This window comes from Pantherophis guttatus, chromosome 2, assembly GCF_059756535.1.
Source record: "Pantherophis guttatus breed Tessera chromosome 2, ASM5975653v1, whole genome shotgun sequence".
Lineage (NCBI taxonomy): Eukaryota > Metazoa > Chordata > Lepidosauria > Squamata > Colubridae > Pantherophis > Pantherophis guttatus.
In genome coordinates, this window is record NC_142064.1 from 185,581,948 (window position 1) to 185,607,917 (window position 25,970).

General features: G+C 38.4%; 3 long non-coding RNA genes across 4 annotated transcripts in view; 1 reads left to right on the forward strand and 2 right to left on the reverse strand.

Annotated features, from left to right (window-relative positions):
• LOC132710847 (uncharacterized) overlaps nucleotides 1-3,981 on the forward strand; it is a 40,047-nt gene extending 36,066 nt beyond the window's left edge. For both annotated transcript variants that reach the window (XR_009621580.2, XR_015732550.1), the window contains exon 3: nucleotides 543-3,981. This is a non-coding gene — a long non-coding RNA (uncharacterized LOC132710847). The remainder of the gene's footprint in view (nucleotides 1-542) is intronic.
• On the reverse strand, nucleotides 3,788-9,693 carry LOC117660586 (uncharacterized). The gene is made up of 4 exons (XR_004589717.3): nucleotides 9,441-9,693; nucleotides 8,219-8,307; nucleotides 7,530-7,728; nucleotides 3,788-3,844 (listed from the first exon to the last, which is right to left on the reverse strand). It is a non-coding gene; the product is annotated as an uncharacterized LOC117660586 (long non-coding RNA).
• An 11,544-nt stretch (nucleotides 9,694-21,237) lies between these two features.
• On the reverse strand, nucleotides 21,238-23,700 carry LOC117660587 (uncharacterized). The gene is made up of 2 exons (XR_009621579.2): nucleotides 23,478-23,700; nucleotides 21,238-21,823 (listed from the first exon to the last, which is right to left on the reverse strand). It is a non-coding gene; the product is annotated as an uncharacterized LOC117660587 (long non-coding RNA).
• Nucleotides 23,701-25,970: the final 2,270 nt, after the last annotated feature.

A 25,970-nucleotide genomic window follows, 5' to 3' on the forward strand; every position in this document is an offset into this window, starting at 1 on the left:
CACATAAAGGTTGAAAGACGATGATTTGTGCAAAGTCATACAGAAAGCTCCATGATCAAGTAAGGGCTTGAATTCGGGTCTCCGTAATCCACATTCAACTGTTCAGTCACCAAAGTACAGTCTTTCTATAGATGGTTCTAAAACTGTCATATTATTTTTATAGTGATATTTGGAGACACTTTTCATGTATTTTTCACTTTGAGCTATGGTGGTGCAGTGGTTAGAATGCAATATTGCAGGCTAATTCTGCTGACTGTCAGCAGTTTGATTCTGACCGACTCAAGGTTGACTCAGCCTTCCAACCTTTCGAGGTCAGTAAAATGTGGACCCAGATTAGGGACAATATGCTGACTCTGTAAACTGCTTAGAAAGGGTAAGCTAAACCACTGTGAAGTGTTATATAAATCTTATTACTATTACTATTTTGTTATATTTTGTAGTTGACCAAACCATAATTTCTTGTTTATTCATTTATTCTCCTGCCTTTCACCTAGGAACTCAGTATGGCATTCTGACACTTCCTCTTTCATTTTTATCCTCAGAATAACAACAACTTTGTGGTACAGGATGGGTACTGAAAAAGAGATTCACAGAAAGTTACACAAAAGGTGGACCCTGAATCTTCTAAATCCTAATCTGTGTATTGAAGGCAATTTGAGCGTGTTTATTTTTTGCATCCTTCTCCTTTATTAATGTAGATCACTGACTGTTTATAGATTGAGTTAGAAATCATGGACTTACTTCTGAGTAGGCTTGAATAAGAGAGCATTTAGCTATTTTATAATATAATTAATGAGCACTATAATGAAAATTTCCTTTGCATACTTATGTACATTAAATTCTTTCATGGGAAGAATTCTTTCATGGGAAAATAGAGTTCTTGATTATTATAATGTTCTCTTGACACATTGATTTCCTTTGAAGAAAAGGCAGCTGCTTGATCTGACATACAAACTACACTGGTATCTGCATCTCCATCTAGAAAGGTGCAGGCAATGATTTGATCTGTTTCTTCATGTACTCCCAAAAGATTAAGGAAAGGAGAGCTACTCTTGTCTCTTCCCACTCAGCTCTTTTCTATAGCTTTCCTAAAAGAAGTACTGACCTTGGATTCACTGTCATTGCCACCACAAAAACAGTAAAATATAAGAAGAGTTTCCTAGAGACCATCTCAATTGCCTTGAAAACACTTTTGTTTATCTCAAATGTTCTCATTGCTCTAAGGTATTTTCCACTTATGATTGAGGTGCATGATGTTCCCCTTTCTCAAGTCAGGTGCTCAGAAGCTCAGCCAAAAAGCAGGAAACCCACAAATCCTTCTTGTCAGCCACAAGAATAATCCCAAAGCAGTTAATTAATATCAATAAGTTGCCCTTTCATGACATCCAGAACATGCACTTTAACATGACTAATGATAGGAATGGTCCTGTCATTGATGAAGATTTATCATAGTTTCAAACACTTTTTACCTGTATTTTATTGGAAGTGAGGTCTGCCTCCACACTCCTGGCCTTCTGGAAGAACCTAAAAATTTGGCTCTGCCGCTTGGCCTACGGCCCGACAGCAACCTGCTATGTTGGAAGTGGCTGACCAGGTAGAGAAGATTTTTATTCCCAGGCTGCCGATCATCTTGGTTTTTGACTTTTAACTTTTCCATTCAATATTTGTAATTTTAGTTGTTTTAGCATTTTTTAAAATTATATTGTAAGCCATCCAGAGTCATTGTATCAGTGAGATGGGTGGCATATGAATTTAATAATACGTTATTTACTTAATTTTATATGCTGCCCAATTCTCTATCCAAAGTGACTCTGGAATTTATAATGGATCTATACAGAATTTTTAAACAGTGAATCTGTAACAAGGACATTAAATTCCTCTTTCAGGTGTTTATTCTATAGTCTATCACCAATGTTTAACAAAAAAGCATGGAAATTAAAAAAAAATTGAGTTGTATTAAATTCCTTCAGTAACAAAGGCAAGCTTTCATAGCATTTTGTAGGGATGTAGGATTCCAGAAAAGCAAATGTTTCTCATTCAAGTTCATGTATGAATGTATATATGTACAAGAATTATATGGCCATCTATCTCATATAATAATTCTAGATGGTTCACAACCATATAATGAAAGGGTTAACAGGAAACAATTTCATGTATACTTCCAGAAATGAAAAAGCTATAACTGAAGAGGCCTGGAGGAGGGTCCCCCCCCCTTTTTTTTAATCTCAAGGTCCCATAAACCTTCTGGTTCATAAGAGTTTGAATTGAGGAAAAATCCCCTTAATTTAGGATTTATCTCTGGCAGAGCCTAATCTTAGAGAAAAGGAGGAGAAAATTGATTTTAAAAAGTACGATGGCAAACATTCAACCCTCTTCTCAAAGCATCTTACAACACAAGCCTGCTAAGAACAGAAAGAGTCTGCTGAACAAGAATACCTTTTATCTCTAGTTTGTGGGCCAAGACAGCTGCCAAACACAAATTAATGTGTAATTATTTTTCTTCCCTGAATCATTTTCTTTCATGTGTCATAACATGCAGGATAAATATCACCACACCTTTGACTTTAATTGTGGTAATCTGATCTGTCAACCACAAGAAAGCATTTTCTAATGCTCTCTTTAAAATGGACTTTCAAGTCAAAGCAACAACAGGACTGTGATTGTTCCCCCTTTTCTTTTCTTTCTTTCTTTCTTTCCTTTTTTTTTTTTTTTTGAGTCTGGATTGGAAGGCAATGATGAAAACACAACCAAATCTTGGCCCACGCAGCAAACAGGCAATGTCTTAAAAGATACAAATGGTTATGTGTTTGACAGGTGACTTAAGGTGATGATGGGATTCCTTTTTTCATTGTTTGGTGACTAATTATTTGCCTGGTAAATGTAAGGCTACCTGGCTTTGTGTTAATACTATAATGGGAAGTAGGCTAAATTGCTTATCTGTTCCAATTGTTTAAACATTTGGAGGAAAAGACACCGAGAGAAGCAGGTGGTTTGATCACTAGAGATCTTTTGTATAAGAGAGATTGTGAAAACAAATAAGATTGTTCTTGGTGGGGCTTTGCCTGTGATTACTGTATAGACCTGTCATTTATTTGCTAATGCAGATGTGTGATCAAAAGGCTAGGTTCAAAATGATGTCTATATGTATGTGTGTGTGTACTGTGTATGTATATATGAGTGTGTGTGTGTGTGTGTGTGTGTGTGTGGTATGTTCTCAACATTAAAATTGCCCTAGTTCTGTCACAACTGCCAACTTAATCTCAAGATAAAGCCATTTTGTGGAAAGCTGGGATGAACACAAGGCAAATACTTGGTGTTTTTCTTGGCAGAATTTATCAGGATTCTTCTTTTTTTTCATAAACCTATTTGAGTTAAATTAAGTTGAACATGAATTCTTATCCAGATCTTACTGCTGCTTGATGATATACAGGAAATGAACAGTGGAACAATTATATATCTCACATTTTTTAAAAAATTTGAAACGTGTATAACAATATCCTTTGATATCAGTATGTTTCACTTGTAGTGGTTTTGGTGTCATGTGCTAAACATAAGTTCTGCTGTCCCAGTCATGTTGCAATAAGTCTGATCAGAACAGCTTGACTTGAGACCAAGATTTAAAACATAGTTTCAAAAGTAGTGTTCAACCAAACTGGGTATTTAATGTGGGAGAAGAAATATATTGCATGCATGTTCCTTGATAAGATACATCTAATGTCTTATGTTGATTCAATACCAAATGAATGTATTTGACCAGAGCAGTTGTGCAAAAGAGTTATCAAAACTATTAATTCATTAATTACTTTAATCAGGTAGGATCTTGAACCTTGTATTGTTTTCATATCTAGGAGGCAGAAGAATAAGGTTTTGGTTGGTCTTCTCTGTGTACAACAATCACTCTTGTAAGTTTATTCCTATTAAATGGATTTCCAAAGTAAAAAATAACCCTTGCATGTTTAAATAAAATCAAGTATCTAATAAGTTCATGTGTCCCAACTATGTCCACTGAATTCATATACCAATTTAGAATGCAAATCTGAAAATGGAGCAAATCATACTTATAACAGTATATGAATCCATGCTTGGCTTCATTTTCACTTATCAGTAGTAGTTTTAGAATGAAGTTGGATGATTTACAATGAAAGACAGGAATATAGCTATCAAAATGTGTTATATTACATATATGCAAACTGGAAGTTGACATGCATATAATTTTGGAAATAACAGCCTAGAATATCTCCATGTATGCAAAATCCAAGTTTATAATTTTAAAAATAAATAGTATGATAAAATAAACACTTTTCTCCAATTCCATCTTCATCTTGTACTACTACTTTGTCCCTCTGTTATTTAATATTTAGTCATAGATACATCTATTACTAAACTGACTATGGTTGTGTAAAGCTTTTTTGATCTATCAATTATATTAAAAGTTACTAATAATATCTTCTACATTTATTAATTTAATTTAATTTAATTTAATTTCCAATTTATATACTGCCCTTCTCCCTGAGGACTCAGGGCAGTGTACAGCCAAAATAAGAACATAGAATACAAATATTAAAAACAGTTAATATATATATAAATTTGGCCCAGAATTTAAGAAATCACAAACCGATTAAAAGAATTTAAAAAATTTCTTCTTAAGCCAGCCCGGCTTGCTGGAAAAGATGGGTTTTAAAGGCACGACGGAAGGCACTGAGGTCATGGATTCTCCTTATCTCAGGGGGCAACTGATTCCAGAGGGTAGGAGCCCCCACAGAGAAGGCCCTCCCCCTGGGGGTCACCAGCCTACATTGTTTGGCTGATGGCACCCTGAGGAGGCCCTCTCTGTGGGAGCACACAGGTCGATGGGAGGTCGTCGGTAGCAGCAGGCGGTCTCGCAGATAGCTAGGCCCTATGCCATGAAGCGCTTTAAAGGTGATGACCAACACCTTGAAGTGCACCCAGAAGACCACCAGGAGCCAGTGCAGCTCGCGCAGGAGCGGTGTTACATGGGAGCGCCATTTTGGTCCCATCACTACCCGCGCTGCTGCATTCTGGACCAGTTGGAGCCTCCGGGTGCTCTTCAAGGGGAGCCCCATGTAGAGAGTGTTGCAGTAGTCAAGGCGAGAGGTGACGGCGTGAGTGACTGTGCACAAGGAATCCCGATCAAGAAAGGGCTGCAACTGGCGAATCAGGCGAACCTGACAAAAGGTCCCCCTGGTTACAGCCGTCAGATGTTCCTCCAAGGACAGCTGCATATCCAGGAGGACTCCCAGATTGTGAGCCCTTTCAGTGCGGGCCAAAGACTCACCCCCAATAGTCAGTGATGGAGTCAACTGGCTATATTGGGATGCTGGGAGCCACAGCCACTCTGTCTTGGAAGGGTTGAGTTTCAGCCTGTTCCTCCCCATCCAGATCCGCACAGCCTCCAGGCACTGGGACATCACTTCAAGGGCATCGTTGGGGTGGCCTGGGGTGGAGATGTACAGCTGGGTGTCATCAGCGTACTGATGGTATCTCACCCCGAAGCCATGGATGATCTCACCCAGCGGCTTCACATAAATGTTGAACAGAAGGGGCGAGAGGACAGATCCCTGTGGCACTCCACAGATGAGAGGCCTCGAGGTCAACCTCTGCCCCCCTGCCAACACAAACTGCGACCGGTTGGAGAGAAAGGAGGAGAACCACCGCAACATGGTGCCTCCCACCTCCAACTCTTCCAGACGGTGCAGCATGATACCATGGTCGATGGTATCAAAAGCCACTGAGAGATCTAACAGGACCAGAACAGAGGAACAACCCCTGTCCCGAACCCTCCAGAGATCATCAACCAACGCAACCAATGCCGTTTCCGTGCTGTGCCCAGACCTGAAACCCGACTGGAATGGATCTAGATAAGATGTTTCCTCCAGGAATTGTGGAAACTGTTGCGCGACCACACTATCAACAACCTTCGCCATAAAGCGAAGGTTGGAGACAGGACGGTAGTTGGCCAATATTGCCGGATCCAGGGACAGCTTCTTGAGGAGAGGCCTCACCACCGCCTCTTTCAGGGCAGCGGGGAAGTGACCCTCACTCAACGAAGCATTAATAACGCCCTGGAGCCAGCCTCATTTAACCTCCCGGGAAGCCAGTACCAACCAGGAGGGACACGGGTCCAGTAAACATGTGGCCGCACTAAGTCTCCCCAAAATCCTGTCCACATCATCGGGAGTCACAGCATCAAACTCCTCCCAGGTAACATTCTCAAGACTATTCCTCATCACCCTGCCCTGATCTACCCAGTCAGAGTCCAAATCCCCCCAGATTTGAGCGATTTTGTCATACAGGTATTGTCTGAAATCCTCCGCCCTGCCTTCTAAGGGATCCTCCCGCACTCCCGGATGGAGCAGGGAGCAGGTCACCCTAAACAGGGTGGCCAGATGATTCCCTGATGACGCAATAGAGGCAGAAAAGTAGTTAAACTTTGCCATCTTTATCGCCACTAGGTAGGCCTTAATATGCGACCTTACCAGTGTTCAATCAGATTCAGCGAGACTGGCCCTCCAACCGCTCTCCAGGCGTCTTTTCCGGTGCTTCATTTCCCTCAGCTCCTCAGTAAAACAAGGAGCCGCACAGGATCGGCACCGGGTCAGAGGCCCCAAAGGCACGACTCGGTCTAAGGCCCACCAGCCGCCCGATCCCAGGCGGCTACCAGGTCCTCGGCCAAGTCATGTGCTAGATCCTCAGGAAATGGCCCAAGCTCCGTCTGGAACCTATCAGGATCCATCAGGCGCCTGGGGCGGATCCATCTAATTGGGTCCACCTCCCTGCGGCGAGGGGTCACGGTTCGAAGATCTAGGCGAAGGAGTGAGTGGTCGGTCCATGACAAGGGTTCCATGTCTATATCCCCTATAACAAGACCACTCAACCACTGGCCAGAGACAAAAATCAAGTCCAGAGTGTGACCTCCCCTGTGAGTAGGGCCATGAACTGGGTCAGGTCCATGGCCGTCATGGAAGCCATGAACTCCTGAGCCACCTTAGACGTTTCACCAACGGATGGCAAGTTGAAATCACCCATGACTAAAAGCCTGGGTGTATCTACTGCCACCGTGGCTATCACATCGAGTGGCTCAGGTAGGGCTGTTGCCACGCGGCAGGGAGCCAGGTATGTAAGCAGCAAGCCCATCTGAACCCCACAGCCCCACCTCACAAGGAGGGACTCACATCCGGCTATCTGAGGCACAGTGGTCTCCCTCGGACCCAGATCCTCGTTAATATACATACTTCTGACATGGCTTACGTCAAAGTATTATCATTCTATATACTATAGAAATGTCTTTCATTTAACCTCTCTAGAGATTATTTGCAATTAGCTTTCTGATGTTTAAGCTTTTCTTTAAAGTTTTGTATTTCAGTTTGAGCCTTAGACCTGAGTGATCCACTGTTCAAATGCTATTTGTTTTTGCCTTTAAATATAATACAAACACAACTCACAAGAGTCTCTCTTACAAGTAAGATTCACCATAAACATAATACAAAATGTGAAAAAAATATCATTACCTTTGGGATCCAATTGATAGTGATGAGGAGAAAATACTTCTGGTTTAGTAGTGCTTTTAGCTGTTTAGATTTAAGTCTTCTCCACTGGGTGCCCTCTTGATGTTTTATTCTTGTTCTAGCCATTCTCATTCCAATTGTTGTTGCTGTCAGGGTTCCAAGTAACATCCCCAACCAATGAAGACCCCAAGGCCAGCAGTTCCTCAAAGTTCCATTTTATTAGAGATAAATATGAGTTATTATGATAAATATGAGATGTGCCAATATGTCATATTGGCACATCTGGGAAAACCCAAATCTGAAAGCTCCCGGTTTTTCCCCACCCAAATGAAGGTCGGAGTCCCTTCCCCTGCACCCACATGTCCATCACATGGTCCAATCAATCCACCATCCCAACCGGAGATGCCTCCCAGTTACGCCACTCCAAGTGCAGACTGAACGTCCTTGACTCTCAGATAAAATAATGTTGTTATGGCTAAATACTTCTAACAGCTCCATGCAAATCCCCCTCCCAGTTTCCCACAGACTAAGTGTGGCAACCCTGAAGATCCAAAAGAAAAAATGGCCTCCAGGGCTGACAGTTGCATTTGTTCAAATCAGATTTTCAAATGTTTTCCAAATTAAAAACTTATGTAATTTTATATCACCACAATTAAACACAATTTATCAGCTCCTTTGCTTTCTATTATTACCTTTTTATATTGTTTGGTTTTAACTCTCTGCATGATTGGCTGTAGAACGTCTGACTAAGTCATTTGGTTGACTGTGTTTCAGGTCAAACCTGGATAATGCATGGAAGGGAAATAATTGTACTTCATTTACAGTAGATGTTCAATTGTGAGAGAAGGAGTTTGGTAACAAAGTTTAGTCTGCATGCTCTGGGACTATTAAATATACAATCACTCTGAATATTGTTTTGTTTATTTTATTTTCTGTTCTGTAGAGGAACACTCTGATGGGATATCTTAAATTCCTTTTTCAAAATTGCACATTTTATTTGGCCATTTGCAACCCATATTACACCCTGAAACCTCTGCTAAGTTTTCCATGTCAGCAAATTTCAAAGGATGTTTTGAGCAAAGCATCCTTTCAAAACTGCTGCATGTAGCATAGTGAACCCCCTTGCTTATAAGAAGAAAGCAAAAAATTTATGTTGCTCTTCTGTTAACTTTCAGACTTCTTTGCAACATAGGCCAAGAGGGAATTTCAACAAATTGGGACTCCTGCAGCATGAACTGACCAACTCCCTCAGCAAGTGCTGCAGTTCCTTCTCACACAAAATCATCCTATTTGGAATCAATTTATCTAGGGATTTTCTTTTAAAGGATGAAATGAACTGAGGAGAAACAAATTGCTTTACTGAGTTGAGGAGAGACAAATTGCTTTGTTGAAGTGGGTCACACTGCCCCTTTGCATCAGCAGAGTAAAGCCTGTCACCTCCATAGCACTGATGTCTTCATCAGTGCAGATTTAATCCTGTTTATTCCAAAGTTCTCTGCAATTTCAGAGCAACCATTTTCTGAGCAAAGGGAAGGTTAGCAACAGAACAGCTGTTGTCTGAAGTCTCTGGATCAGAAAAATCCTGAGGAAAGTATGCACCAGTACCTCCTTCAACACTGAAGATGTCACTCTTTCTCTCAATGAGGCCAACTTTATAGCATGTGCCAAGCTACAGATCACTTCCTTGACTGCCTTAATAACCCAAGAGAGAACTGGATCCAATGAACAGAGGGCTGAACTAATCCTTGTCATGTCCGCGGGAGTAACTGACTCACATCATAAGACTGACACTTTATTTAGACCTGCCTAGAGCCCAACTCTGAGACATGAGTGATTTTATAAGAGTATAATACACTATATGCATAATATAAATAATTCTCAGTATGTTTTCCAGCAGAAAGATCCATGACTCACCTTTTCTGCCCTCTGTGTAGTGTCTTGGTCGAGCTGATTCCCTTAAGAAGCCAGAAATGCTGGTTAACAGGAATTCTGTTTACTTTTTGAAGTAAACAAACACATTCTCTCACACAAAATTAAAGAATGTTCTGTGTATGAGATAAGTGAAAGAAATCATAAACAGCAAAATTTATTGCTAAACAATCTATTTCCCCAGGCAGAAAATTGTACTTGCAGTTTAAAATTACTAAGTGCAGGGTTCACGCTGACATTTTGGACTGATATTATTTATCACATTCTCTTATTTGATATGTGTAAATAATCTATAATTAAGTTGTAGTGCATTAGTTGGCATTTTTGAATAAGATAAAGATCCTTAGTGAAATGGTTTCAAGCAGAGAACCTGGTATGCATTTCATTATTTTGTTCTGATTAGTTTGATAAAAGAGAATCATCAAAAACTTCTTTAATCATTGTAATCAACCACCTGTGGATGTGTGGTATTATAAGAGGTAAATGCCCAACAAGGAAAGAACCAATAATGGATTTGAGCCTGATTGTGTGGTCCAGACCAGCCAATCCAATCCAAGCAAAGAACCATTTTACCATTTATGGAGACTTTGTTTTTACTTGTCTTCTTTTATTTGGATAAATACCAGGTCTGTCAAGGGACTGTAACACGTTGAAGGCATGGTCAAATTTGACTGATAATAATTCTTTAAAAGATTAATTTGCAATCAACCATTTGTTATGTTGAATTAAACTCACTTGTTCCTTGGAATATGTTAAGCAAAGTCCCAAAGGTACTTTTCCATCAGACAACTGGACTTTCTTGGTTGTTCCCTTGAAAAGATTTCACTTCTCATCCAAAAAGCTTCTTCAGAAGCTTCTTGGATAAGAATCGAAACATTTTCAAGGAAAAAAACAAGAAAGTCCAGTTTCCTTTTAGAAAAGCACCATGACCTGGATGATTGAGAATTTCCATAGACTTGTTAAGTGAAACTGCTTATCTTCTAACTACAAGCAGAAACTTGGAAATCTTGAATCTGTCTAAACTTTGCCATAGACTGTTGGTTACCATCTAGCTCTAGCTGGTTGATTTAACTTATAACCCACACTGCAAGTTTGACCCTTTTGGAAATTCACTTATTTTCTGAGACCTTTGACCAACTAAGACAAGCCATTTGCTGTGTCATAATATGTTTCAGAACAGACAGTCCTAATTACTAATAGCAGTATTTTTTAAAAAATCACTGATAAAATAAGCATTTTAAATGAAGCTGATGCACTATTATTTTCAAGAAAAGTTTAACTATATTAGGGAAATAGTCAAACTCAACACTGCCGAAAGGTAATTGATAGATTTAGATAATAGAAAGCAACTTCACTTGATTTCACTCCTCTAAAAATTCCAACATTGAAGTCATACAGCCATGTCTTCCTCACCTAGAAATTATAATGGTGATAAGGAAGCCCAAAGGCAACATTGTTTTTGAGTTTATGAGTTAAAGTATTTCACAAAATACTGAACACAAAACAATTGTGCAATGTTGTACAACAGGCCTCCCCAACAGGCAACTTTCAAAGTAATTAGCATCACAATCCCTATAATTTCTTTGGCCATATTAGTTGTAAATTATAAGACTGCACATATACGTAAGACATCAGGAGAGTGGTAGATTAGGAAAATCCAGTGTTTTCCATATAGCCATCACCATTTGGTTCAGAGACCATCAACTTGAAATCTGTCTAAAACATTTGTTCCTCTCTGTATTTGATCCCTAGTAGCTATGTAGATTGTTTCTAAATGACAAATAAATAAGAAATGATAAATACACTGAATTCACTAAGTGCAGAGGAGAAAAAGGTTACATCAGAAACAATCATTGTTCCATACCAATGTCCAATAGCCTTTTATTGAACGTTGGCTGCTATTATTTGCTATACCTAGACAGTATCTGTTATACAAAATGATAAAAATGGGATTACTACTGAAGGATTCTATACTATTGTAAACCAGTTGATAAATATATCATAATTGCATAATTGTTCCTGCAATTTCCAAGTATACTGGAAAATATGAAGGGGTACCTTGGGTCAATAACATCACTTGATCTTTCTAATGATTAAATGTTTGCCTTATTTTGTGATGTTGCTGAGAGATTAGTTAAGATCTGTTGTATGCCCCATAATCAATTTTTATGGCATATGAGATAAGGAATATGACTCTAGGGAACTACATGGTGGAACAATGAGGAAACACTAGATTAGGTAGATAAACCACTCAAGACTCTAATAACTGGTCATGAATTGGAAACGCTGGGTAGTACGTCACCCAGGGCAAAGCTGAATTACCAATTTCACCCTGCAGGTTATGTCCAGAATGAACCATACACTGGATATGGTACATCTGATTATGACATTTTCCTCATTTTAAAAGTGTAAGAGGAAAAAGCACATAAACTGAACTTAGCAAAAAGTAGGCATTTATGAGATGCTTCTGGTTTTGGACTTAATATTATCTCTGCAATTAAGAGGACCTCCATAATGGGATCTGAGCAGTGCCTATAATAAAATCAATGTAAACAAAGTCAGCACATGTGACATAAATAATATAATGAGAGAGAGAGAGGAGAGAGAGGGAGGGAGGGAGGGAGGGAGATTCATATATAAGTAGTCCTTGTTTAGCAACCCCCAGCTGGTCACTAAGTAAAACGCCAACTATGATCTTATTCAGCTTTCCTTTGCTTTGCAGACTTGCAAAGGTCATAAATATGAGGACTGGTTGCAAAGTTACTTTTTCAATAGGGCTGTTACTGAGCTAAAGGAAGCAGTCACTAAATAAGTCTACCAGTATTAAAGAAAATTATCAATTCCTAATTTATGAAGCACAATGCTTTGCTTAATTTCCAATTTTAATTTCCATTCTCATTTTTATTATCTTGATTTTGCATTTGATTTTTTGGCACTGAAGGAATTTGCCAGGTGACATTTGTTTTAGCAAAGTACAGAAACAAATATTTGCAACTTTAATTTATACTGACAGACAATGTGGTCAGTTCAGTTTATGGACCTGGTGAAATGGAGCAGTCATGGACATGGAGTATTTGAATCCTAAATTATAACAGCATTTCAGTAAAGCTTTCTGGAAAGTCTTGTAAATGGGCTGAAGACAGTTGTTGAGGTAATAAAAACCAATGTGCTATTCAGTCTATTGCAAGTAATCTCATCAATTATTCAAGGCATTTAAAAGAACTGAGATTTACTATATTTTATTGGCAGTTGGAACAATATTACTAAGAGAATAAGCACTGAGAGAAAGCAAGATGCTTTTCATCATCAATGAACAATTTGCAAAATGTTCCCTCAATTGAAAAAGAACTAGTGCTAAGTGAATATAACAGGAAAACAAATTCATTCCTTTTCCTTTCTTTTTTTAAAAATAGGAACTGAGGTAAAAAAATTGGGCAAACAAATTTCACTCTGAAAAGCAAAAAGCTGAGCAAACTCCAATGTGACCAATTCCTCAAATAAAATATAAAAATGATTTATTTATTTATTTTGCATTAGTGGATCAAAACAGGTCTTTCCCATGAATTCTATACAGTCCAAATCTAAGGTCCCTGGGCTGCAAAATCATACCTTTTATGAGAAAATAGGATTGTCTGATAGTTCTAAGGTAGATTTGCCCTCACAGATTTTCAGAGTCCAGGTTTATGGTTATGGTTTTCTCCCAATTTCACATTTATATGTCCTTATTTCATACCACAATTGTAGCTGCACAAAAATTAAACTGTATTTAAAATGAGGCATATATCCTTTGAATTCCTTCTACTCCTGTTATAAGCAGAGCTAGCATGCTAATGGATTGTCTGTCTGTCTGTCTGATTGTCTGTAAACTGGGGGTAGGGGCTGGGATTGGGTCTCTAAAATTTTATGAGAAGGAAGAGTAATACTTTGCCTCAGGCCAGGCTGAAGAGTAATACTTTCAGACACTTTAAGCAGGCGCCATGAATTGTGTAAGTTCTGACCTGCTGGCTTATGGCCTACTTCTTATAATAAAGATACCAGATGACTTGGTTTGGTCAAACTAACTGAAAAAAATGTGGCTAAGAACTAAAAGTCCAGCAGGAGAAGGGCGGTATACAAATTTAATAAAAATAAATAAATAAATAAAATAAAAAGAAGCACAAAAGATGCCCTGAAGATTTTTGGAAAAGGTAACCAAAGGTTCTAATTGACTTATGGTCGGGGGGGGGGGACATAGACAATCAAAAGGGAAGATAAATGTGGAAAAATTGGGGACAAAGAAGGACACACTAACTATTTAACTTTCTTGGCATCATTGACAAAAATTACATTGAAAAACTGTATAACAAAAAGTACTAAGGCCTAAAGGTAGTCCTCAACTTATGACCAGACGCTTAACAACCATTCAAAATTACAACAGGCCCAACATGGGTACTTTACAGTGTGTAAAATACTTCTGGCAGTTGTAAAATGCTGTGCCACCCACCCAGGGTAATGTGATTGCAGTTCAGGTGCTCAGCATCTGGCTTGCCTTTATGACTGGTTGCAGCATCCTGTGGTCATGAGGATGAATTTGGGCCATTATTTGCCTTTTGGCAAAAAACACCGATAGGGTTCAGACTTATGACTGTGGCATTCATTTAACAACTGCAGCATTCACTTAATGGCCACACTGATTTATTTAACCACTGCAAAAACGTCATAAAATTCAGTCTGCATTACATATGTGCCTCAACTTAATGATCGTAAGATGCAATCATTCCACATTAACATTCTAGAATCTAGATGATGAGAGGGAACATTCCAACAGGGTTTTTTTTCAGTTTGTTCTTTCATGTTCAGTGTCACCTATGTGGGAGTTGGGTAATAAATAAATAAAATAAATTCACTCAAATGGCCATTCCTGCACTAAAAGAAATCTCCCCACTCCTTCCAATGGTGCTTTTTTCAAGAGGCAACTGGACTTTCTGATTTTTCTTTGAAGACATTTCGCTTTTCATCCACGAAGTCTCTTCAGCTCTGAGGAGAAGTGAAACATCTTAAGTAAGGCACCACACTAGAAACTGGGAGACCATGAGTTCTAATCCAGCTTTAGGTATCAAAGCCAGCTCTGTGACATTGGGCCAGTCACTCTCTCTCAACCCAACCTATCTCACAGGGTTGTTGTTGTGGGGAAAATAGGAGAAGGAAGGAATATTAGGTATGTTCATCTCCTTGAATTATTTGTAAAAATAATAAAGGTGGAATAAATAAATTAATATAGTAATATGTCTATGGAGATTGTCAGTCATCCAGGTCATGGTTGTCCCAAAAGTGCTTTTTTCAAGAGGCAACTGGACTTTCTGGTTTTTCTTTGAAGACATTTCGCTTCGCTCTGAGGTGAAGAAGCTTCTTGGAGGAGAAGCAAAACAAGCATCCTTGGGACAACTATGACCTGGATGACTGAGAATCTCCATAGACAATTCTCCACTCCTTCCTGCAGAGGTGAATTTGGGCTTCGTGCAATCCCTAATCCTTATTTGAAGCTCTCTGTCTGAGAGATAGAAACTGACAGTATGGTTTCCAGCCCTTTTGCAGAAGACAAAAGTACAAAACACGTAGCATGAACTCTAAAATAACCATCTTCATTTTAAATACTCTTTCCCCCGCCCCCCAAAAATTACTCCCAAACTCTGCCCTTCTACTCATGTCAAAAACTTGCTCACTCATACTTTGCTGGTTGACTTGACTCTCACTGGCTGGAATCCTGTAAATTGGATTAAAGAATTCTGTATGTAGCCCTCCAAATTTTGCTGAATTCCAACTTCCAGCATCCCCCCCGCCCCCCATTAGCCATTTTGACCTATTTAGGGAAATCAGCAACATCCTTGCAAATGGTAGTCCTTATTTGCTAATGCTAATGCAAATTTGCAATTTCTAGATGGTTTTGTAATCTAGCAGTCTTACCTCTGAAACCCCATTCATTAATTATAAGTTTTTTGTTGGTAAACAAGGACATAATTCCTTGGAAAATATTTCACAAATCTTAAAGATCTGGGGTGATTGATTTAGACCAAGACTGGCACTTTTTTTTTCTGAAATCAGGTTTTTTTCTTTCTAAAATGACTAATAAAAATAATTAGAAACCAGATTTTTCAGATTTTTTTTTTAAAAAATGCAGCCTATACAGTGTAAGACTCATTCCAATAGAGCTTAATCAAATTAAAAAGCCAACAAAATAAATTCAGAAAGAAAGAAAGAAAGAAAGAAAGAGAGAGAGAGAGAGAGAGAGAGAGAGAGTAAGAAAGAGAAAGAAAGAAAGAAAGAAAGAAAGAAAGAAAGAAAGAAAGAAAGAAAGAAAGAAAGAAAGAAAGAAAGAAAATCAGTGCCTCCATTATTCTGGCTTCAGAAGCAGGGGACTCAGATGAAAGCCTCTGCAATTGTTCTTACAAAGAAGGTTGTTTTCTGTGTGAGTGCGGATTTCATCCATCCATTAGCTAACTAGGGACTTCAAGGTCACAAAGAGCATTTATAATTGCTTCTAAAGCAAATTAGTAACTAACTCAGCTGAAGCAAAAACAGCATTATATGTGCAATATTTGTAGCCTGTGAAAAACACACACACACAAAAATCTGATTTATATATTTAGGCCCAACAAAAGTTTCTGAAGTCTTCAAAAGCCCCACTTGGAGGAATACAATAAGGTGATTGTTGTGAATCACACAAGCAAGGTCAGCATGCTCTAGCATGATCCTTTTTGGAGCACATTGAAAAAATGGTGATCCTCATGCCACAGAACCACAAAATACACATGGGTATCAAGAAATAAAGCTTTAAAGCCACAAAGTGCCATACCTACTGAAATGTGGTTTGCAGCAGTCTTTTCTTGGCTTCAGAAAAAAAAAAAAAGACTGCCATGTTTATTTTGGAAGGACTTAATTTACAGATGGCATGGGGTTAAAATTGAAACAATAATAGACCTAACTAAAGGAGATGGGGGAGGCATTAGTGTCTTTTTCCTTTACAGGTGTGGTTGCTTTTTTTGTCCAATTCTGTCCTTTCCCCTAGTACAGTGGTTCTCAACCTTCCTAATGCCGTGACCCTTTAATACAGTTCCTCATGTTGTGGTGACCCCCAACCATAAAATTATTCCTAAGACCATTGAAAATATGTGTTTTCCTATGGTCTTAGGCGACCCCTGTGAAAGGGTCATTCGACCCCCAAAGGGGTCGCGACCCACAGGTTGAGAACCACTGCCCTAGTAGTACCTTCATGTCAGGTACTGCTATATAGTACTCTACAGTATACATCAGGTTTAAAAATATCATGAACCAATATCTGGAAATATCAACCAATATCAACAATATGTATATGTATATTCAGCCACAGTTTTGTTCCATACAGTATCAATCTTGTGAACTCTCAGGCTTCATCTTTACACTATGTATTCAAGATGGACAGTGATTAATATTTGTATGTATTTATATGTTAAAGTATAGGTATATACATATGTATGTATATAGCATATCTATATGTGTGTTATGTATGTGTACACTTCTGAGAGCTGACAACAGGATTTCATTTTTAATGTGTGCCAGTGAACCCACAGGAAAAAAAAAATGACAATAAGGGTTTTCTTTATCTTTATCTTATCTTTTATGTAATATGTAATATGTATATGTACACACACACATACCTTTTTATGCCTGCTTCTGGCTATTGGAAAATATATCCATAATTCAGTTTTCAGTCTGTCAGCTTGATTGGAATAAGTGGGCATTAGCATGAGCTCAAAGAGCAAGTGTTCTTTGTTATGTCAGTTTGTTGATTAAATGGAATGTCACCATTGATGAATTAGGCTCCACTCTTTCTGCTGGTTGACCTAGCAGCTCAGGATTGCAGAAACTGAAATATTTACCTTACAAAAACACAGGTTGATCAACAATACACAACATAAAAAATAGAGAAGCAGAGAATTCTTCATAGTTGCACATGTCTTCAAGTTATGTGTTCTTTATGGAGGTACTACACAAAGTATAAATAAGACACATCAACTGGGGCATTACTTGTAAGAATGAAGGTACCAAAGTGATAGAAAATTCGCTCATAGTCACTCGTTCCTTAGCTTATGAATATTTTAGTTTCTGGTACTGGTTCTAATAATCTTATGAATATTATTAGAACCAGTACCAGAAACTAAAATTTTAGCACATATAGGACCCCTAAACTGAATGGACAATGAGTGCCCTCTCCTCCCTCCCAATATTTGAATACTTTCATAATACACATTTTTTATTCCTCAATTTGAAGAGCATTTTGTTCTGGTGAACAATTAAGAGTGAACAACTCTTGTAAAACCTCAAATCACTGGTAACTTCCATTACTTATTTAATTAGATGTTTAATGTTCTTTATCCTAAACCGGGGTGTCAAACTCAAGACCCCCGTGCCTCATTCAGCCCATGGGGTGCTTAGATCTGGCCTGCAGGGCTGGCCTGGAAACAGCAAAGGACCGGGCCTCGGTGCCTCTATCAGTGAAAATGGAGCTCAGTGGGGGACTTCACACACACACCCATGTCCATTTTCAGCCACAACAGCCTCCTGTAGCCCTCGACCAATGAAAACAGGGCACACATACCCGAGCTCCATTTTTGCTGGCAGAGGGCTATCAAAACAAACTAAAAACAAAACAAAAGGAGAAATGTTTCCCCTTTTGCATTTGAGCATGCAAGAAGGGACAGGAAAGGGGAAAGGGAAAGATGAAAGACAAAGAAAAAGATGGGAAGATGGGAAGAGAGCAGTGAAGGAAAAATAAGGAAAGAGGGGAAGGAAGAATAAAGAAGAATAAAGAGGGAAGGAAAAAGAAGAAAAGGAAGGGAGGGAGGGAGGGAGGGAAGGAAGGAAGGAAGGAGATTATGATGAGAGTGAAATCTTGGCTTAGCACTTGGCTACCCCAGGTGCCCCTGAACACAAGCGAGCAGGCTATATCCACCATATCAATGGCCACCCCCAGCCACACGCCCCCCTGGCCCTCAGGGTCAAACACAATCCTGATGCAACCCCCAATGAAATCGAGTTTGGCACCCTGTCCTAAACCAATCTGTATCAGTTAAACATGTTGTACATAATTAAAAATACAAAAACAGCTGTGCAGAATCAGACTAAAGGCCTATCTACTCCACATTCTTCTCCCATATTGGCCAAGCTGATGTCTGTGAGTCCCAAAAGACATTGGCACAGATTATAAGCAAAATCAGGATGAACAGACTATTTTTACAACTCTCTTGTCTTTTCCATCAGCTTCAGATGTTAGTGCTGTAGTCTTGAATTCAACCTCCACTGTATTGCTCCAATGTATTGTTGAAGTCTGAAATGTAAAATTCCTAGCATTTTCTGTTCAGTATGTGAAATAAATGCAATTGTTTATTATTTTTTTAAGAGCCGTGGTGCTTAAAAAAGTAAAGCAGTATAGAATGCAGTACTGCTTTCTATACTCACTGCTTACTCCAGGAGTTTGATCCTGGCTGACTCAGGATTGTCTCAGCCTTCCATCCTTCTAAGGTCAGTAAAGTGAGGACCCAGATTGTTAGGGGCAATATGCTGATTCTATAAACCACTTAAAGAACGCTGTAAAGCACTATGAAGCAGTATAAAAGTCCAAGTGCTATTGCTAGTATTACTTCTACTTTGTCATTTTATCACTTTTATTTTTAGAATATAAATTAATCTGTTTGCCATACCTGCTTATAAACCACATGTATCATCTTAATGGCATCATTTTACAAGATCTTAATCAGTTCTGTTGATACTTCATCTTTTACAGTTTTGTTTTTAGTGTTCCAAAGGTGCTTTTTCAAGAGGCAACTGGACTTTCTTGTTTTTCTTTGAAGATGTTTCGCTTCTCATCCATTCAGCTCTATGATATTTTCTAGGGGCAATTTAGCTTCACTTTTCAGGAAAACTCTAGCTTAGTGATCAAACTTCTCAATCCTTTATGTACAATTCTGATTATTTGTGCTATCTCTTCTTTACACCTTTTTTTCTGTAGAAGAGCTGTTCCTTCTGTCTTTTATCATATACAACTCTGGGTCAAAGTTTTCAAATCTTTGCTGCTGTCTAATGATTGTCCACAGTTTTGCAAACCATACATACCATTTCCCCGAAAATAAGACATCCCCGGATAATAAGCCCAATTGGGCTTTTGAGCACATGAACTAAAATATGCCTCCCCTAAAAAATAAGCCCTCCCCAAAAATATTTAAACGCAGAGCTGGAAATCAGGTAAGATGGCAAGAGGAGCCCCATCTTGTTCCACGCACTGCAAAATAATAAGACCTCCCCGAAAATAAGGCCAAGCGCCTATTTCAGGATTCAAAAATATAAGACAGGGTCTTATTTTTGGGAAAACACAGTAGTATCCGTAGACTTTCCAAATTTTTCAATATTGCCTCCCTTTCTCGCTTTTCTTTTTATGTGTTGTAGCTCTCGGAGTTATAATTTCCTTTCCCGGGTGGTTTCATCCTTTGCTAGGTAATTTCCATGCATTCAGTTGCCATGAAAAATTATGAAGGTTACAGATTCAGGATATCTGGGAAGCATGAGATTTATTTAACAAGTGATTTATTAATGAATAATTTTATACTAAGGTTCTGACAAAGACTGAGGTCATGCTATTCACAAGTTGTTCCTACTTTTTGCTCCAATTACCTTTGAACTGAATCACACACAAAGACACTACAATTTATGCATACTGGGATGTTTGCCATACATTTCAATTGACCTTCTCAATCACAGGTGCCTATATTATTTTATATATTATATGTTATGTTATGTTATGTTATGTTATGTTATGTTATGTTATGTTATGTTATGTTATGTTTATTATATTATATTATATTATATTATATTATATTATATTATATTATATTATATTATATTATATAATTTATACTAATATCGCTTCTTTTGAGTCCAGATGAAAATCTCCTCCCTAAGTATTCTACAAAATGTTATACAAAATCTTTATAATATTTTTTATAGAAAGAGGGACCAGCAATTTCACTGTAGAATTTCCAATACAATAGTGCCCAGAAGCTTAAAACAGAGAAGAAATAGATCTGAATTATTTATTCAGCTTAATTCTAGACAGAGCAAGTTTTAGACAATGCAAAGTAGGAATGTTTTTGGAAGAAGAGGGATGAGGGAAGGAATTCAATATTAGGAGACTGTATGTAAGTATATATGCATGCATGTTAAAAACAGGTCTGGGGGAATTCAGTCACCTGAATTTTAATGTGTGTGTGTGCATGCATATTTAAGTATCTTTTAATTTCTGCATGCTTGCATATATGGGAATTATTTTTTGTTCTCAGTGCTGCTAGCTATATTACATTTAATAGAAGAAAACTGTCCTTAATAGATGCCCCAATAAGTCTATCAGCCAGTTCACATTAAAATTATTCTATTCTAACATAACTGAAACTGGATGGTTCTTTTGGGTTTTTTCCCCTGAATATAGAAAATAAGGACAGAAAAACAACAAGCCAATATAGTATAAGCTCTAGAATATAAGTAGATAGCCAACCAAATCACAATTAACCAGCAGATTGAGAATGTCATATGGCTAATATGTTCTAATACACCTTTAACAATCTGGAGTACTCTAAGACATCTCGCACCCAATTTCTGGTCAAGAACTGTCTTTATTGAACTGTAAAAATATCTGGTTACACAATTAAAGTAACTAAGAGAAAAAAGAAAACCTATAAATAATAAGCCATGCTTTAAGAGAATACTTAAGCAGTGCTTTTTATATGCGCAGCTCTTTTTTAATATGATTTCAAAAGTGTCACAGCACCTGGATCCCATTACCCAGTTTACCCAGCATATCTCTTGATGCCTAAGCCAAAGCAGGATTGCCCGATTCCTATCACACTGGTCAAGCATGGCATTCAAACTTAACCCAATTATTCAAGCATTTGGATGGTAAGTCCCATTTTGTCTCTTCAAAGATATCCCAAATCACTTTCCTCCTTCTTCCTAATGGTGGAGCAGATCTTTTTGTTTCCACATCTCTGTAATTGTCAGACCCAAAAAACCAAGAAAGACACATAGGATTACTTCCAAGCAGTTTCCTTTTCTGCTCCTCATCCACAGCCAGAAATCTTGCCAAACTAAAGCAACTTCTCACATAGAGTTATACTCTAAGAATTGCTAGGGAGGCGCCATCTTAACTCTCTTTCTTCCAGCCAAACCATCTAAAGTTTGCTGTCTCTTGGTCCTCTGGAATTTCTCCCTCCTGGAAATCCAGACTACAATTACTTCCTTTCAGGAGGGAAATAATGGAATGGAAACAAGCTGCCCATGGATATTCCAGGTCCAGGTTTTCTGACCTTGGAAGGAAGTCATTACTGAAAAAGATCAATTATAGTAGTAACCCTCAAACCAGTCAGTTACATAAAAAAAGATGTTAGGTCATCATTCCACCTCTTCTCCCTGAACAATTTCTAATTGTTGATAGTACCAAAATCATGTTTAATTGAAAGTTTGGACACCTATTTACACACATTTAATACAGCAAGGGTGGGTTCTACTCAGTGGTGGGATTCTATGGGCGTGGCTTATTTGGGGGCATGGCTTAGTGGTCATGTGACCGGGTGGGCGTGGCTTGGTGGTCATGTGACCGGGTGGGTGTGGCTTGGTGGTCATGTGACCAGGTAGCTGTGGCTATGTGCATAAGGACTACTCAGGGGGCTGAAAAAAGTCATTTCTGACTGGTCCTTGCACTTTTGACCAGTCCTCACACTTATGACCATCCTCACATTTATGCCCATTGCAGCATTCCTAACAACCGTGTCACTCATTTCACAACTGCTTCTTTTCACCACAAGATAGGTGACAAGATAGGGCGCAAAATGTAAAATGTGAGGACAGTCGTAAGTGCGAGGACCGGTCAAAAGTGCAAGGACCAGTCAAAAATAACTTTTTCAGCTCTCTGAGTAGTCCATATGCACATAGGGACTACCCGGAGGGTTGAAAAAAGTGATTTCTGACCTTCCGCCGCGAGTTGAAGACGCTTTTATTTCATCAAGCGGGCCTCGCCTAAATCTTTTCCCTTTTAAATGTAAATTTTAAATTTTTAATGTATTTTAAAATTAGGGGTATTTTAAATTATGGGTATTAATTCAGCCAAATTTATTTAATTCATTTTTATTCGATTTTAAATTTTGTATATTTATGTGTTTTATTTCATGGCTGTACACCGCCCTGAGTCCTTCGGGAGTAGGGCGGTATAGAAATTCGATAAATAAATAAATAAATAAAATAGGTCCTTGCACTTTTGACTGGTCCTCACACTTATGACCGCTCATCATTTATGCCCATTGCAGCATTCTTAACAACTGTGTCACTCATTTTACAACTGTGGTGCTTCATGTGACCGGGTGGGTGTGGCCAGGTGGTCATGTGGCATTGCTTCTTTGCCCTAATGACAATTTGCTGCAATGGCCGTAAGTGTGAAAACCCGTCATAAGTCATTTTTTTCAGAGCCATTGTAACCGTTGTAAGTAAAGATTACCTGTACAAAAATACAAAAAGCTTCTTTGCTTGCAAAAAGCTGCCCTAAATACCAATCATTAGATTAGAATTACCTGTAAACTGGAGTTACAAATCAGGCAGGGTAGCAGAGCACCTTGAGGAATTAAAATAGTTAAAATGCAATGATAACTATCAGCAACCAACTCTTGCGCATAAAGTGAAACCCTTTAGCAGAGAGGTCATTTAAGCTCTCCAGAATGAAGTAAAGGAGCAAACAGAGTATCTGTTGCTTGTTTAACCAATTACCAGAACAAATAGACACAGGAACTAGTCAGATTTCCAAAGCTGCTTCTTTTCAGGAACAGAGATTAACATTTTTCCTTCCAAACAAAACTGAATAGGGAAAATTATCTCATCACTAAACACAAGATTAAACATCACCATGCACAGAATTAAACTTCACCCAAAACCAGTTTTAGATCAAAAGTCAGAAAAGGTATGTAAACTCACGTTTGAATGTCAATCTTTCTAGCTAGCCAAGAAGCCTTGCTGAATGTCACTCATCTTGGTTCCTTGTCATTAAAAGCTTCTGCTTCGTTATTCAATTATTTCTTCAAAGTGCTGATCATTGCACCCTGGCTGGAAGAACTCCAACAGGGGAGTATTTCCTCCCAACAGCAGTGTAAAAAGTTTAAAACAACCCTTCCCCTTTAAGAAAGTCAAGCCAAAAAAAAAAACCCTCCGAGTAAGTCTAGGCATACTGCCAAGAATATAATAAGGGTTAATGGAGAGGCAGTTTCTGTAAGCAGGGCAATAAAGATTAGGCTAGGAAACAACACCAGAAAGTTGTAATTCCTTACAGGATTAACCCTGTAAAGTGGAAAAAAACAAAAGGAGATTTCTTCTAACAACCAGTTCTCTGAATTGCTTAACTACTTAACAATCGGTTCTACTGAACTGGTGCAAACCGGTAGAATCCCACCACTGGTTCTACTTATCTTTACGCCGCTCACGCACTTCTGTGCAGTAGCTTTCTGATGATGTCAGGGTCGGTGGGCGGAGCCTCCTGCCAGTTTTACTACCGGTTCTATAGAACCGGTCCGAACTGGGGGAAACCCACCACTGAAATACAGATCATCTAAGACTAACACAAGAGAGCTTATAGCCATTGTGAGCTCATACATGTGAGACATTGTTGACTTTTCTGAACATGAAGTAAACTCTGTTACTGTCAGTACATCTGGATGGGAATGGTGAGACCTGTACTTCAACACATCTGGACGACAATGTGTTCTACAGTAATCCAAACATTGGTGGCACACAGTTGCCACCTAAACAGTTGGAGATAATAAGACTGGATAGGCCATACTTTTTTTATTCTCATTTAAGATTATTTTGTAAGGTGGGACAGGGGAATTAAAACCAGAAAACAAACTGTTCCTCCAGCATGGCACCTTACTCTCTAAGAGAGCTTTCCTGCCTATAAATGGAAGGTGATGGAAATCTTTTTCCAGTGGGTCTTTGAGGACTGTCAAATGAGCTAACCTATTATTTAGCTAATTGGATTCTCTACAGAGAATCATTAAAACTGCCCAGAATATCATCGGACTCCAGCTACCCGCCCTGGACGACATCTTCGAATCTTTCTGTTTGAGAAAGTTGCATAACATTCTCAGAGACTCTTCCCATCCTGCTTACAATCTTTTTGGACTGTTGCCTTCTGGCAGAAGATACAGAACAATTAAAACTCGGACCACATGTTTTCTGAATAGCTTTTATACCAGAGCTATAATTGCATTCAACAATGAACTAAAGGTCCACCATCAGTGAGCTGTTGGACAGTACTACTTGGTCTGTTGTGTGGATGTTTGGGTGGTTTGGGGTGGAGAATTGTGGTGGGTGGGAGTGTGTTTGGGGATTGTTATGTGCGTTGGACCTGGTCTTTGGGTGTTAAGTGAATTTCGTTGGACGGGTATACTGTGTATACACGTACAATGACAATAAAGTTATTTATTTATTTATTATTTATTACAGTTTTTATCTACCTTATTTATTCACCTTACCTCAAGGTAAATTTAATACATTTTATATTGTCATAATGCACTATGAGTTAATTATGATGAAGATGTAAATAAATAAATCCCCTTTTCAATGGATATTAATAACAAACATAGGTCTGCTTGAGGAATATGCAATATTGAAGTAGAGGATGTTACCTAGTTAGGGTAATGAAATGTCTGCAAGAAAACAAGCAAACTCAGAGAGCACCAAGGATAACCCCCCGCCCCCTGCCCCCCACCCCTGAAGTAGAGGATGGTGCATCCCATAAATTGGGAAATCTTTTAGTATGGATTTTAAACAAATTGGTCTTTGTGTTTGTCAAATAAATAACTTGAACTAAATGACATGGTCTTTCAGATTATTCATTCCTTTGAATTTTGAAATGAGGCAATTTGGCTCCAATCCATGTTAAAATGAATATTTAATGTGCACTGTACTTAGAATAATATGCATATACAAAGGTGCATTTAACTGAGCCTGTAAATACTACTTTTCTTTCCTTTTTAATTTAAAAATGCACAGATGAGTGCAGAAACAGGAAAGCACCAATTTGGGAATTACCTGTGTTTGTGATACTCCGGTCATCTGACCACTCCAAGTTCAATGGCACTCATGGTGGAGTTCACTTCCTCCTTTACATTTCTAGGACCATCAAGATTTTCACTATGAAATTAGAACTGATTTCATATTCACTCCAACATTAAGAGCAAGTAGTCAAATTTATATCTTAATAGAATGTTTATTAAAGATGGGGAAATTGAAGATTTTTTTTCAGATATTCAAACATTAATAGAAAGCAGTAAATGTAAAAAAAAATCCTAAAATGGCTGTGAATAAGAGAGGGCTTATGCCTTCTTTGTGGGCTTATGCCTACTTTGTAATTGGGAAGTGTGAGGTATGTCAAGAAAAGCAACAATAAATACAATTCATTGAAAATGGGAT